Below are 17,301 nucleotides of genomic sequence, written 5' to 3' on the forward strand. Positions count from 1 at the left end.
CGGAGTTCGGTTAGGAGGCCAAACGGGCAGGTCGTGCTCTATGGGTGAAAATAATGCATTAGTAAAGAGATTGGTTGGTTTGCCATTTCTGCGCTGCGAAAATCTTTGCCGATTCACTGTGGGAATTGAAAAGAATGCTGGGTATGCAAAAGTCACGAGGTGTGAAGGCAAATATGATAGTAATCCTATTGTGCTTACAAATGACTTTATGAAGTTGAAGGGTGACCACGTCCATAGCGACTAGCAGCTCTATGTTCTGTTATTCTAGAATTTTTGCCACATTTTTTATGCTGAACATTATGATAAGGTTAAACTTTGATATGGAGTGACAATAGTCATTAGAACATAAAATAACTTAGGTTTAGTAAAATACTCTATCAGTTAATTATTTTGCCTTAATCACCAATGGTGACTTTAAATACTGCTAGAGATATGTAGTTGGAATTGTTAAGCTTTGCTGGCTTTCGCAATTAAGGCTTCTAAGGGCTTAAACCTACTTGTCAAGAAAAGGGAAGTAATCGTACTAAGTTAATTGTACTGCTTACTTATGGCTATAAATAAAGCTTATCGTAGCCATTGAGGTTTACAACAATTTTTGTCGAAAGTTGGTGAAGATTTTATTTGACAAAACTTCTTTGTTTCGACACCAGTGAGTTTATGGAATTCGGGAGTATCAAACCAAAGAGGGCACCCCAAAGTCAATTTCATAATTTTATTCTGAATCCCTGGAACCGTTTTCCTCTTCAATAATGCAAGCGTTCATCTTCGTAGCAAGTTGAGTTCGCATCAAAAGATGAACATTACGTTGCATTATTATATTATACATCATTGTAACAAGTCGTTTCTACATACTTCAATTACATCCACCAAAAAAATCAACTTGAATCAAAGCCATATGTTCATTGTTTTTGATGACGAAGTATTTATTAGACAAACATTAATTGGCTCAAATTGTTTACTGCGTGAATATTTGTTTGGGTCCTTGTTAGCAGTTCACAATACAACTTATGGAATCATGACAGTGTTTGAAAGGCTTACGGTCAGTGTTCCTTCTCTACGATACGCCTCGTTTCATGTTCTCAATTAACCTCTTCGACACTTGATTTGATATTGCTGATATCATGTTTAATATGTCTTATTCACTGTGCTTATTTCATTTTCTATTTATTATCAAGATTAACTATTATTATACCTGAATCTGTGCCTGTGTGTTAACCGCTCTGTTATTTTTTGTTACTGAAAGCTGAAATTGTTGCGAAGCTAGGTTTGTTTTTTTGTGATGTTTTGGGACCATTTTTCATAAAATTCTAGTATTTAGTAAACTAGCATCACCACATTCAATTATCCAAACTAATGACATCTGAGACAAGAACCTTTCTATATTATCTCATAGATTTTTAGAGATGTGCGTGATTTTCAGGGGCCTATAAACGTCAACATTTTGCCTACCAATCATAAATTCATCACGGCGGTAATATTTGATTTCAAATGCTTACAAAACTTATCTTATTCATTGAAAGTGCACATTGCACTGAAAACAGATGCTGAGCTCTGGTTTTTTCCATCTAAAACGACATTTACTCTATTACACTTGTTTTAGGGCAAACCAACCAAAAAGTGGGTACCAGAATCGCTGGTACCAGAATCAATGACTGGTAGATGGAAAATGTATGGAGTTTGACAGCCACAAGAGCCCCCTGGTGATTTTACATTATTTCAACCAGAATAGACATGTGTTTTACGCAACTAGAGACCTTGTACTTGGATGCATGGCCTTTCTGATATTTTTGGCAGCAAGAATGGCAGTTACCTGACAAAAAGTTGACAGCGAAGGCCCTTTGTTTTAGTTTTTACCATCATCATTCCAACTGTAATTATTTCGTCTGTAAAAATCATATTTTCTTTCTCCTGCTAAATTAAATATTCGAGCTTTTTTTCGTATCTTTTCAATTGTAATTATTACGCCCTCCGTACATTCCGGCTAACAATACTATCTCCGGCAGTTCAAGTAGTGCACTTTGTGGCACGTTGCGGTGCGCTTAGAGATTTTCCTTTTTTGTTATTTTTCCTTTAAACCTTGGTTTGGTTGCTGTTCGGTTACCAAACATCACCGGTTTTGTGTAACGGTTCTCCGCCTCCTGCCCACTATGCCCATATTTTACGAACAGATCCAAAAGTGCGATACGAGCGAAAATCGTGTAAATATTTATACGTACGCTCTATAATGCAATAATTAATTCCACACGGCCTTTAGCCGGCAGCTTAGCGGATAACCTAGCACAAAACCCGGGTCTAAACACCAGTACGGGTGTGGCTCGAGCGGCAAACCGACCTCAGTCTTTGGACTGTGGTTTCTCCTGCCCACCGCGAGAACGTCGACGGTAACAAAAAAACATTAGGCAAAAATGCGAACTCCAGGCGTCTCCATCCGTTTGTCGGTGCAAGCTTGGAAACCTGCTTTTTACTATCGGACATCTTCCATCTGAGGTGAACTGTGAGAAATTTACCGACTGACAGAATGAAGTACATTTTAATGGCTCAGGTAACTTTTTATTCAAATCACGGTCCGAAAGAATTCTCGATCATACGTTGCGAAGTTGCGCTGTTCGAAACATGTTTGTCTTCTCGGTTGTGATGCGTCAGATTGTGCAAATTTTTATTGGTTTCACAAGAGCAAGAAAAAACAACAGAAGTAAATATTGGCAACCGATACTGTTTCCATCCACTGTGGGCATTAGATAAAGGAAATTTTCGCACGGCTTTGGTCCGATGTTCCGCACATAACCGCGCCCTCGCACAGCAGCACGCGGAACAGCTGAGCCTGCCAAGCTGGTATGCATCTGGAATGAATAATTCATGCTTGTACAGACAGACGCAAACAGTCGGGCGAAACATGCTGTGGCTGCCGTTGTTGCGTGCCGAATCCGCACGGACATTCGGCTCTGTCCCGGTGCTCGAGTTCTAAAAATAGCCAAGCTACGGATTGCTTTGAACGATTGAATTTTGAAGGAATGCGAAAGGGGTTTTATTCGATTTTCCATGCATCATTTTTACGAAAAAAAACCTTCTGCTGGTTCTGCTAGTTAGCGACATTTGTTGTCTATTTAGGTCTTTCAACTATCATAAGCGCCAACTGGTTGTCGGTATAGGAAATACCAAATCAGTGATAGGCATGTAGCTATAGTTGTTTCACTACGCTTTTTTCCATCGAGTATTATCTGAACGTTTTTTCACTAATGGAAAAAACATATTTTGCCTAAATTCAACTACAAATCAAATTAGTGAAATTTTGTGTTAAGTTTTTTAAAACAGTCAGATACATAGCTGCATTTCGTACTTCTTTTATAGGTGGAAGAAAAAACAACGCTTTTAATCAAAGATTTGGAAAATAAAACGAGAGCTAATTAAATTGTGGCAATGCTGGTACTTTTGTAACAAAGCGCTTGCAGTCAGAAATTGTATTAACGAATTATTAAATCTCTCTACTTAATTTTTTTTTCCATTTTTGCTCGAGAAAAATGAGATTTTATAACGTGTGTAGCATTTTTTTATTGCAATAGTTGTATAATTTTCTAATAGTACACGTTTCAACTACAAGCAAAAACACAGCAAATACACTAGTCTGTGAGAAGTACTCTATCATTTAAGAAGTACAGTCGGACTCGATTATACATAGTCTCCGATTTTTTCACTGTGTATAATCGAATGCTATACAGGGTGGTAACGTGAAAGTGATACACTTTATTTATGTCAAAACACTCAAACCAGTTTTTTGTTTCTCTTCGGAATCGATTTCAATAAAATCTAAAGGAAGTAAAATTACAATGTACTTAGTTGAGTTCAAATCTTTCACCTTTGTGTTCGATAACGTACCGTAGATACTTTCCGAAGTCATTGCAAGCTCAACTCCGTTCGGCATTTCGTCCCAAATCTTCACCTAACATTTTTTAAATGTGTCCAAACCAGGGCTGCAAACCTTCACTGCCATGAAAGGATTTTCAGTTGAAGTTGAAATTTTTGAATTTAAATATTCAACGAACGAGCTGAGAATGAAAGAGACTTTCAGCTCCAATCAGTTGACAGTTTCGCACACGCTTTGTTACTTTAGTAATGTTTATGCGATTGAGAATGTAGATGCTTATATAGTTCATCGACTTCATGCAATGAATTGGCTCAAATCAAATAATTTCGATATTAAATCAAACATCTCATTTGCTTTAATGACCGGACTTTCATTGAAAATTGGCCCCGCTGACAATGAAGGTTGTTTCAGCTTGAGACAGTGAAGATGCGATTTTCGTCATTTTCGTTTGCGGTGAAGAAAATTTGCAGCACTGGTCCAAACTCGAATGCCTAACGTTGTCCTACTTTCCTAGCATGTATCTCCAGATACTGAAGTCTAGCGGGCTCAAATCCAATGACGATGCAGGCCATTCAGATGAACTGATGAAACAAGGCTAATTCTGCTTACACCATTTCTGAACGATCAATACCTTATGCGCTGGTGCTGAATCCTGTTGAAAGCAAAAACTGTCCTTTCCAAAAAGCATTTTAACGCAAGAATGCAAATGGCCTTTGATAAAGTGTTGCAAGTAGTACTCCTTTATTTTCACGCCCCTGCACAGTGGTCTAAACTCGAAAAATCGTGATCGTTTCAGATTTGACTGTGAAATATTGATTTTATGTACCCAGTGTCTTCAGCAAGTTTATTCCATATAACAAGTCCTTTCTTTTGGCGTTTTCGGTGTTTTGTTCAATCCCCCTAGTAGTTAGATATAAAAGCTATTTTTTCTATTTTTCAAAATACCAGATTGCTTTCTTCAGCAAAGTTGTAGGAAAATCTATGAGAAAAAAAATTGCTGAACACTATAATCTGTTATCTGTACGTCTGATATGACGTAATAGAGTTTTACGAAGAACACTCCTCAAAATTCGTTTTTCGTCCATAACTTTTCCTGTAATCGTTGAAACAATTCAAGGTATTCTAAGATTTTGTTCATTCTGCCAAACCTCACATTTTTGTAGAAGATATTGGTTTGATATTTTTATTTCTTGTTAAGATATTTCTAGTTTCTTGAAGAAAATAGCCATATTTTGAGTCCTTATTTCTCCGAAGGTTGCAGATAGTAGCAAACCAGACTGTATGCATTTGAAAGTTTGTCAAATGAACTGCATTAATTATAAGAGCTCAACTGTTTCCAGTTGTACTCAACCGAGTACTGAATGAAAAGAAAACACCCTTCAAAATGAGTTTTTTGTCCATAACTTTTTCTGTAATCGTCGAAACTATTCCAGATGTTCTAAAATTTTGTTCATTCTGCTAACCCTCGTATTTTTGTAGAATATATTGGTTTGATATTTTCATTTGTTGTAAAGATATTCCTAGATTTTTGCTGAAAATAGCATTACAGGCCATGTTCGATTTTGGCAACACGTCCAAATTTAAATTTTTTATGATGCCTACCGGACTGAAGAGAAAATTCAATAGCCAATTATGTAACCAATCCGAACAGTGTTGTCCAATGTCTATCGCACTGAAGCGAGAATTGAATTCCACGCTTGAAAGATTGCTGGTGGCAACACGTCCAAAGTTTTTATGTTGCCAAAATTGAACCGTGCCAAAAACGAAACGTGCCAAAATCGAACGAGGTCTGTATTTCAAGTGCATATTTCTCTGGAGATTGCATATTATTTGCTTGCATTTTAATCCGGTATTTTTTCCAAAGGACTTGATATAAATGTACTGAAGCGTTGTGGAGCCACCCTTCAAGCTGTTGCTTCTGGTAGAAAGTTGAACTCAGAAAAATTCGATAGATATTGCATCGAAACGGCGCGAAAATTAGTGGAGTTATATCCATGGTAATATCTACCTGCGTCGGTACACAAAATACTAATTCACGGTGCACAGATTGCTGACCACATTTTGGTTTCGATAGGACAGTTCTCGGAAGAAGTACAAAATTATACGGGAAACACGTGAACATTAAAATATGGCTATTTTCAGCAAAAAACTAGAGATATTTTTGCAACAAATGAAACAATCAAACCAATACCTTCTACAAAAATGTAAGGTTTAGCAGAATGAACAAAATCTTAGAACATCATGAAATGTTTCGACGATTACAGAAAAAGTTATGGACAAAAAACTAATTTTGGGGGTGCTTTCCTTTCATTCAGTACTCGGTTCGTTACAACTAGAAACAGCTGATCTATTTTGAGTAATGCAGTTATTTTGATAAACTTTCAAATGCATACAGTTTGGTTTGCTGCTATCTGCAACCTTCGGAGAAATATGGACTCAAAATATGGTTATTTTGAGTAAAAAACTAGAAATATCTTAACAACAAATAAAAACATCAAACCAATATATTCTACAAAAATGCGAGGTTTGGCAGGATTAACAAAATCTTAGAACATCTTGAATTGTTTCAACGATTACAGGAAAAGTTATGGACGCAAAACGAATTGTGAGGAGTGTTCCTCGTAGAACTCTATTTCGTCATATCAGACGTACAGATAGAAGATATATCTAACTACTAGGGGATTGACCAAAAAACCAAAAACGCCAAAAGAAAGGCCTTGTTATACGGAATAAACTTGCTGAAGACACTGGGTACATAAAATCAATATTTCACAGTCAAATCTAAAACGATCACGATTTTTCGAGTTTAGACCACTGTGCCCTGCCAAAGTATACCAATGGTAATTTCTCTTTGGTCGCTATACCTCCCCAAACCATCCTGACGCATTTTTAAGCCGCTCGACAGCTTTTTTATCGGCTTCACGAAGACATGCTTCATAAACATGGTCATTTTGCTTGTTCAAAATTACCTCCAGAATAAACAACTTTACGTCGGAAAAAGTGCAGCAACCGAGATTTAGCAACCCTGTTGACAATATTTTAACGAGTTAATCCGTGAGTTTTCTGCTTCTTAAAAGTTGAATCTCCAAGTTCATTTTTGCATGAAAGTGTGGCTCATGTCCATTTACACGCCATTTTTCTTGCCGAACGGGCTTGATTTCGCCGGAAACGTTTCTTCACTGCGTAGATGACCGCTTGAGTCCGAACACTCCGTTTTTACCAGGTTTCTTCTTGGGAACAACCGTGCCTGTATCCTTGAAACGCTTGATGGTCCTGTAGACAAATAATCTGCTTAAAATCCGATGTGACAGCTTCCTCCTGATTCCGAGTCAATCCTTGCAGGTGCAAGACCCTTATTTGTTCTCAACTGACTGTATTTATTACGAATAAACAGTAAACACGTCACTCTTTCAAAACATGCTCAGATCTTTGTCATGCTTTAACAAAAATCACAACGAGGGGGACTCGAATACGTGTATCACTTATATGTTGCCACCCTGTATATCAGCGGTTCCTAACCTTTTTTTGTCCGCGTACCCCTTGGCGATATTTTCCAAATCAATTGTACCCCTGACTTGGAGTGTTCTCGCAGAGCGGGAGAGAGTAGTAGTAGATCATGTTGCGGTAGTCTAGTTCAGGTTTCAAATTGAACTACAATTGATTGCTACAGTCATGTTATAAGAGCAAGTTTGAACACAAATGAAGTATTATAACGAAAAATTGCTATGTCCGCCATTACTGATTTTCCTTCGCGTAGCCCCTGAAGGCGTATCCCAGGTTGAGAACCGTTGCTATATATAATCGAGTCAGAATATTTTTTTATACATTTTACATAAATGTTTTGTGGTTTGCGAATAAAAAAGAGAAATTTTATGTTTGATTTTGTATTTCTTACAAATAAAAAGATATCTCGTAGTTATTGCTGATGTAATTGCTGTCGACCGTGAAGAAAAATTTTGATGCATATTTATTTGCCAATTTGTTTCTTTTTAATATTTCAAGTTTAAGAGAAAGATATTTGTTTTTATTTTTGAACATTTTTTCAAATTTCTTGAAATAATTTTTTAAATTTTTAAATAGTTTTTTAATTTTTTATTCATTCCTATTTTTTTAATTTTGTTTTCAAATTTAATAATCAATTTGGGAACGTCCAATAACACTGGTCGACAAAATGAAAAAAACAAGTGCAATTTAAAAGCTCAAACCGGAAAAAATGAAAGATTATAGCTATTCAACCATTCCTATGAATTCTAGTGCCTATCTATCTTTCTCTTTTTCAAAACTGCTATAACAATCAACATCGGTTGAGAAACGACCGAGTTAAAAAAATGCGCTGAGGTAAAAAACGGTATTTTGACCATAACTTCAAATTTATATCAGAGTTCGCTTTGACAAGCTGGTGGTCGTGAGTTCGAATCTAAGTACAATCCGGGCCATACGACAGACTTTAGCATGAGTTTATTTTCAGACTCTTCATTCCTTCACGTTGAATTCTACAAAAAAAACCTCGACAAATAGCTCTTGGCAGTAATTAATTCCTCTCGCAATAAAACTGGTCAGAGAGCCATTCAGTTGAAACCTCTCCAGAGTATTATAATTGGCGAAAATATTAGCCGGAGGCAGCGAAGGGACATACACATAAGCATGAATCATAATAATCATGTCACTTACTCTCAATAGTGATATTGTTAGTAAAAGAAGTGCGAAACACTGCAAACACCCGGGCAATTTCACAGATTCATGTTCCCGGTCGCAGTGATGAGCCCATGCAGGAAAACGAAACTGAATCTACCCGAGGTCACATCAGGTTGTAGCACAGTGATATCTATTATGAGTGCAGCTATGGTCGGTCGTTTCTAGAAACCCTTTTTTTGAAGAGGCTTACGGTGATAACGAAGGAGGCTCGCAGAAGGTACACATAAATGTCCCCAACCCATAACATGTCATCAGCTCAGAGTTGTCGTGTATCCTCGAACAATCATATTTATGAAAATTGTTGGAAAATTAAAATTTTGTACATTGAAAAAAATGATCGTTCGACAATAATAACGAACGGTAAAAAAGATGAAAAAATCGCGTATAAAGTTTCCAGTTTAGCTTGAGGAGCCGTGCTTTCAATCGCTCTAACTTTTCTTGAGAAAATGTTCTCAAGAAGTTGTACTTTAAGACAGCAATCCCACAATAGATCTGATAATGGTCGCAGTGGTTCAGTCTCCTATAAGGGAAGATAAAACAATGTTTTTTTTTGTATATTTTGGAAAACAAAAAGGAGCATCGACTGCATGTAATGATGCTAATAATAAAAGCTTCTCGATGCAAATGCATCCGAAGATAACAATCAGTTGTAGTTCGGTAGATACAAATTAGAACATTGTAAAATTCACAGTGGAACAACGCCATCTTCAATTTATCAATTGTGAAAAGACTGTGCGACTCCTGCATTTGAATTTTGCAACTAAGAAAATGATGATAGATTCGATTCTTCGTGGCGATTCAACACAGAATTAATAAAACTATGCGACTGGATTTGAACTTTGGAGATTGGAAAAGAAATGATGATAGATTCAATATTTAGCCAAGGTTAATATACTTAGAAGTTTGTTTTTTTCTGCGATATTTGCTTGAAACAGATGTTCTTGATGCCTTTTGGGTAAAATGCCACCAATTGTAACCACTGAGCCTGGGAAGTATTCATAGACTCGAGAGCTCTCGCTTGGTTAACCCAGTGACCCTCTGCGAGTCCCTCTGAGCAAAGCAGTAGAGCGCCATGCTGCATCATATCTTACATCGTTCTCGCGTGACACTGAGCCGATGGTAATCCAGACGTCATTTATTGCGAACATATAAACCTATATTTTTTTCTTGCGATGCTGCGCCTCAACAACTAGTTTTCTGGTGCTGGTTATGAATATCATGGCATATAACTAGCCAGCCACTTATGGGTGGTTGGCAACCTTTACCAAACGGCTTAACGTTATTAAAGTCACAGACTGGAAGTAAGCTCGAGCTTGACCGTGATATACATATCTCACATTCGTGTATTTATTATTTCCACCATCTGCTAGCTACGAGCGCCACACCGTATCTACACCACTACCGGTGTGATTTTCTCCTTTTAAGGAGTTGTTTTTACCCTCCGCTTTCCGCCGGTGAACTAACCGACCCTGACTGGCGACCGCTTGTACATCGGAGGCAATGACGACGACGTCTACAATGCCACAACGGTTCCACACTAAACCATGCCAATATTGGCCCAATACCTCGATAGCGTATACTCCGTCCGGTTGGAAAAGCGAAAGATCGGCCCGCAGTGGTGCATTAACACGACCGGAAGGGGGTGACAGCCACCCCGCCAGGGCGATTATAGCTTGATTGTGCATTTATTCATTATTGTCAGCAAATTGGACGATGCAAGCCAAGCGCTACTCGATGGCGCCACGACGCGTCGCGTCGGAAAGGTCCTAGGTTTTTGAGCGGGGTCAAGGGCACTGTCTGGTTCGTAGCGAGTGCTCGGTGGAGTAAAGTTTTGTTTTCGTTGGCGCCATAAGGACGCTCGTTTTGTGCGTTTATTGAACGATGCAACATTGTGGGAACATTTTTTTACCCACGTACGTGAAGTTTGACTGCAATGTTATTATAGTATTTTATTTCAATATAGAAGATAAGTTGATGAAAAATTGTTGACCTCTGAAATCTGAAGCACCACTGAAATTTAACGTTGGCACTATTCCGCATAGATTCGTAACTCCAGCTTGATTGAATAAATATTGCAGCTATAGTCACTGTAACACTAGTCTGGCGGAGTGAAAAACGACGAAACTGGCAATTTACATTTTCAATAAAAAAAACTGTTACCTTTGTTTTTTTTTCTGCTAGCACATGGTTCCCCTGATTCATGAAAAGAAGTTAGCGATCAATCTTTTTTGCTAGAATTTATGAGAAACTGGAACGCAATCGTAAAAGTATGAAATTCACACTCGATTGGGTTCCGAAATTCACCTCGCCAGACTAGTAATACAGTGACTATAATTGCTACCTGGTGGGTAAGGTGAACTCCCTCTATTGGGTCAATCATCTGTCAATAGCTGACGGATCGATCACGAATGACCGCTGAATAGGTCGTGCGCTTCGCGTATTCATTGGACTGCGACGACGCTTGGTCGCAAACCGAGCACCTCTCAATCCGCTTGCCCAAACTGCTGCCCTGCGACAGGGGAAACATTAACATGCTTTGCTATGTTCTCGCATACGTGCATAGATTTTATTCGCTGCTGATGCTATGGCTATGATCATTGAATCGAGATTCGGTGCGCGGTACAGAATAGTTCGCTACATACATTAATAGGCAGGGTACAAATTTTCATCGGGCAATGAAAAAAAACAATGCTGCATTGAACGTTGTCGTATGGGTCTTTTTGTGTTCAAACTAAAATTCCGCGAGGGGAAAACCTGTGTGTTGGTTTCCAATGGTATTATTGCTATCGGTGATGAGGAAGCTTGAGCAGCTCAACTGAAACGGAAGCGCCACCCTTTTACAGGTGTTCTTATTCCATTGTTGGTTCCATCGTTGCGTGTTTTTTATTTTACCTTTTGAATGTAAATATTTCAAGAGAAGTGTTTACAGCTCAGATTTGGTTGGTTTCGAGTTTGAATAAATTACCATTCGCAGTCGATATCATGCTGCACCACCAATAATTTCCAAAACGCATATCGTACGCATCCTCCCCTAGCGATAGCGAGCGCACAATAAATATTAAAAAGGCCATTCCGATTCTCTCACGTTGCTCACCATTGCATGAAACCGATGAATTCCAGTACCACCCACCCAGCGGCAAAGTCAAATAGTTTTTATTGCCCGCTTTGAGTGTAGTCGGAATGAAAGAGCCGGCAATGCGTTTGCCTGCTGTTTTGGTAGTGTTCGTTTAGTCAGTTAAATGTATGGGCTCTCATCTCAGTGCCACCTCTTTGCATTAAATGCGGGTTGCAGAAACATCGGAACTCTGAGGTCTATGTAGTGGTGTGAAACGAATTTTTACTTTGTTTGCGAGAAAGGGTGCCAGAGATTTTTATTTTTCGTTGCCTCAGTAGGATATGAAGAAAAATAAAGTGATAATGCCGACATCCATGCCTATTTTAACAATAGCCAATTACTGTAGTTATTACTATGATAATTGTTATTCTGAAACAGTTTATGTTTAAAAGTAGGGTACTGATTTAAGAAAATAAATATAGCTTCATTCGAGTTTTTGGATTGTCGTCAGAACTATCGACCTTTGTGGTTGAATCTGTTTATAAACTAAGGCCCACATACACACACGGCGTAATGACGCCTCCTAAAATGGCAGAACTCTAATATTACTCTCTCACCGAGGCAAACCAAACAATATAGTCATAGTAGAAACAAATTTACGGTTAACATATGCAAAAATATGAAGTACTGTCATTAACCTCTAAGTTGCTTCCGAGGTAACATGCTGGTCTTACAAACCTGTTCCAATTTATAGTAGGATTGTAAAAATACTTTTTCGTCCTGGAAGATTTTTTAAAATAATTTTTGCTCTAATTGGTGTTGTGGGTAAAATGAACAGAGGTGGTAAAATGGGCCCCTGTTTAAATCTCGACTTTTACGTTAAAACAGTACAACTTCTTAGAATATTAGAAGCTATTTGAGACAAACTATATGCCTAGAAAGAAAGACAGTTTTCGTGAAATAATTGCACTTAGACTACTAACCAGCAGAAATCATCAAAGGTTGGCGATTGTTTGAATGATTTTCTCGATATGTTTGAGTATTTTCAATAATATAATAGATACTGTGCGGGTAAAATGAACAGCCCATGTGAAATTTCCATTTCAAATTCAGGATGCCTCTTATTTATGTCAGAAGAACGTAAAGGTAAACCTGGACCGATGAACAGATGGCCGCGGTTAAACGTGCCGTTGAATGCTGAATGTCTGTAAAACAAGCTTCTATCATTTCCCAGTTTCTTGCTGATAAAGTCATATTTCTATTGATTCTACGACAAACGGGGAAAATCAAACTGTCGATGAATGCATAACTTTGCCACGTGTCCACGTCCACGTATCACTAACAGTTAAGCGATAGTTAATTCACACGCCCAAGGTGTTCTTATGTTCGTTTTACCCACAAATGGCTATTTTACTACCAAAAACTCTACCAAAAGCCAAGAAAATTCTGGAAAATACTATATTTGAGAACTTCTACTTATTTTTCGTATCAACCATTAGTGGCTCAGTTAATGTGCGTAATCGATTCACAAGTCTGTAAACTGGTACAAAATTATCACATGTCGGTCTCAAAGTTAATTTTTATTGGAGTAGACGATATGGTTTACGATGCCACAGTGGAATGTGTAATCTGCTCTGACATATGAGGGGGTTAAAAAGATAGTTCAGCGTTGTTGAGTCCTTGAAACATTATCTGGCAAATTATCTGAAAACTATTTTAAGGCATTTTCCTTTCAGATTTCCAAAGATTCCATTTTGTTTTTTCAGATGTAAAGCATGCATAAATTTGTTAACAAGAAAGTTATCTTTATCTACCCACTTGATGGAAAAGACCCTTCCATCAAATTTCTAATTGATTGTTACTTTTTGGCTTTCGGAATTTGAACATTTGTTGAAACTAATTTCCTCCGATGTAAAAAATATACAACGCGTTTTGTACTGGTAAATCAGTTTATGTGAATTATAAGCAAGATAAACTACACGCCATGAAATATCAGTTCTGGGAAATCATACCAGAAACCTTTCTTCTCTATATGTGGAGCGTTTAGGTATTATAATATTTCTTTAATTGTTTTTTTCTGAACAATAAACGATTCATTGAGCCATAATTGTCACATTAACGCCATACTGAAGCTTTAGACTTCCTTTGGTAAATACTACTCTTCGCGTTTTTTCATAACGAATTGAGATAAGGTACATTTAGTCTTGAAAAACGTTTCGGCTGTCCCGTCGAGTATATCGGTGCTTTTGTTGGTCGTTTTCACGTCAGTGTAGAAATGTTCGTGGGTGATGGGCGAAATCTTCCTCATGCTAGCTTCCACAGCAGTGTGAACCATTCACCGCCATGAAGGTGAGTCCGCTCTTGAGAAACTTTAGCACAAGTTTCTTCACCTGATTTTTTTATTTATTCAATAGAATTAGGTAAAAAAATAAACAAGCTCCAGTTCTTATTTTGTGCCGAGCAATTTTCAGCCTCAAGGTCGGATGCTTCTCGTTACTAAATCTATTTACGACTGTGGAAGCATGAAACATATCATTTACAGATCTTCCGGTGTTGGATTCATTTCACAGACAAGCCACTACCGGCTCGAATTTCTCATTGTACGCTGATAAGCGTGAAGTAAACACAAACGACTTGAAACCATCAAGCCGGAGCAGCTGGATTACTTGATAATCACTTAAACAGATAAACGTAGACTTTAATAGCTTGATAGATGCTATTAAAGTCTACAACAAAAATACTATTACTTTTTGTAAGTAAACAGCGAGTACAACGTGGTTTGGTTTTGCGATTTCGCCATCCTTTCTGTATGTTTTCCTAGATACTTCTGTGTACCGCAGGTGAATTTGCTGTGTATCGCAGATTGAACCAAGCATCTTATCCTGTGGTATCTTGAGTATTTCTTTCACTTCTCCGTGAGATCGCCACGTCTAGAAACTACTGCTCGATGGAGATCAAACGTGGAAGCTCGATAGATAAGATTTCTGATTTAAAAATAACTACAGTGTTAATCAGAATACAAAATCATCAAGCAAGAGAATTTCTTACCCACAACCATCTCCATACACCAGTGTATTCCAGAAGAATCGACAGACCGAAACAAGCTCGCTACCAGATGACTTCTGACTGAGTAAATAGCTATGCTATCGGGGCCCGCCACAATAGACAATCAGCAATCGGGGCCCGCCACAAAAGACAATCAACAAGAATGTCGCAGTGGCATTTCAGAACCCAGTGCCCCTCAGGCATAGAGGAAAAAAAAGCTATTGGTACTTATTACGGGAGTCACTTCACGGTGAAATCAGAGTGAAGTGAACAAAATGCTATTACGGGACTCACGTAAGTGAGAAAAACGTCGCAAAGTGACATCTGCCGCGGATTTATTTCACGATCATTTTGAACGGTGAAATGATTCCACGAAGATGCCATAAGTCTTAAAGTTGATTGATTTGTGATCTAATGGTAAATATTGAATTTATTCTTCAGTAACGAAACGAATCAGAATTTGATCCGTGCCTTAAAGCGGTAAAATTTTCATTTTTTTGCCCGTTTAAAAAAAATGCAAACTAGTTCAGGAAACTTTCGATACCGAAAAAAAACATTTTTTTATGCCGAATGTCTTAGAAATGCAGAACACGTCAAGATCTGGTGTTATCTAAAAAAAACACCTTCTGTGACTCAGAGATTTTTGAGCTGGGAAACAATCTCATTTCACTTGTCCTATTCTCAATTTCACTTGACTGTCAATCTCACTCCACGGAGGTGATTTTTGTCATTTCACTTGAGGTGGAATCGGGAATAGGTTTAAAAAAGTGAAGTGAGCGTGAGAGTTAAATATATTTCACTGTAAAGTGACTCCCGTAATAAGCACCATTATTAGAACAGTATTTGCCCCATTCAACCAATAAGTTTACATTACTTACACTTAGGTGGATTGGCTTGCTATCGTTCTGGCTAGGTATCGTAAAAGTAATCGCATATATCGCAATTTATTCAATTTTATGTATTCATGCGTGCTTTATGACGCAATAGTATATGTCTGCAATTGCAAAATTCGGTTGATGATCTTGATTGAAAAGGAAACCTGCGAGTGGATGATTTTTTCTAAAGTGTTACGATGTTTAATTATTGGTTGCTCATCAGCACAAAAACACAAATGGGATGGATTTGCAATGAGCGGTAGGATACCACTGATATTTCAATGCAAAGATAAGATGAAATATACAGTGGGTCATCTCTTGGAATTGGGAGCTACGTAGTGCTACGTCGATAATTCTTACAATGATTAATGTACTCATGAAAATGGGGCGTTTTGACAATTTCAATATTTTTTGCTGGAAAAGATGGTTAAGAATGCGACGAGAATTTGTATTTGTTTGTCTTAACGGTGGCACTGTTTTCATCCCAAAATATTTGTATTTCAAATAAGCAAAATATATACTATTTTTATCTATTTCTCATTAATGATATACCAAGCTGAAAAAATAACAATTATCAACTGAGTATTATCGAAAACGTTGAAAAAAATATTTGCTTTATTGCTTATTTAGAGCCAAAAGCGAAGTATCTTGTGCTGTTCTGGTAAAAATGTTAATGCTACGATCCCTGCAATTGTTCTAATAGCCTCTTACAATGAATGCTTGTTCCAGCATCGTACCTGAGGGTCAAATAGTAGGCAACGTCATGAATTTACAATTGGTCTTCCTTATACGGTCATTTTTGAAAAATGACCTAATAAGAAATGTAATGAAGTTGTTCACAAACATTCTACGTACGTTTCTGTATGTAACAAATAATCCTGATGAAAATTGTGAGAGTAATTGGAAGAATGTTGTTCCGAGGAAACCGCATCTAAAGATCTAATGGTACGTAGTGGAGTTGAGAAAGGACTTATACGATACCGATTATGTACAAAATTGGAGCCTTTGAAGTATCATTAGACATAGAAAAAATATTTTTTCACTGTAAAGGTGGCAATCCCACTTAAGAGAAGCAGTTTTTTTATAATGTTTGGTTAACGTACTTTGTTTTTTTTTTTTTTTTTTTTTTTTTTGAATGAGGTTGTTGAAAAATCGATCATTTAAGTACTTTATTATCTGGATTATCTGGACTAGGTTATTTTCGTACCAATTGAAGTCTTCCTAAAGAAGCAAAAAAAAAAACTGGATAATGGTGGTTGAATTTTTTGTGGTTTTAACCTCATTTTGGGAACATACAAATACAAAACATTTTAATTTATATATATTCTACGAAAATTTATATTTTATGTTGAAACACTTGGCACTTCTGTGCCAATGTCAAACAAATAATTAAAGTAACCATTAATAAATTCTAGATTTTTCTTTCTTTTTGTTTCATCAAATTTGATCAAAAATTCAACATTTATTTTGGATCAAAACTTCAATATATTCCTATAGTAAATGATACCATCCCATGTTGTTTTAATCTTTAGCAATAAGATTGTTTCCATTGATAAGCTTGTGGAAGTATTATTTTTATTATATTAGCAGGTCGTGAACCTAAAATTACATCAACGATAACAACTGGCAACTCTGGTCACATTGCTACGGGGTGTGACTCACCAAGTCACCAGCCGTATCTTCGCGAATTCAAATGAAAGGCTTTCAAAAGATCGAATGAGCGTTCGTTCACTGACTACTCATACCTGCTGCTGTTGTTGCTGCTGGAG

At 37.4% G+C, this 17,301-nt stretch overlaps 1 protein-coding gene across 28 annotated transcripts in view; it reads left to right on the forward strand.

The window, feature by feature from the left end:
* Window positions 1-17,301, forward strand: part of LOC129730045 (tropomyosin-2) — a 131,985-nt gene that overhangs the window by 38,387 nt on the left and 76,297 nt on the right. The gene's annotated exons all lie outside the window — the stretch shown is intronic.

The sequence above is a fragment of the Wyeomyia smithii genome, chromosome 3, assembly GCF_029784165.1.
Source record: "Wyeomyia smithii strain HCP4-BCI-WySm-NY-G18 chromosome 3, ASM2978416v1, whole genome shotgun sequence".
Lineage (NCBI taxonomy): Eukaryota > Metazoa > Arthropoda > Insecta > Diptera > Culicidae > Wyeomyia > Wyeomyia smithii.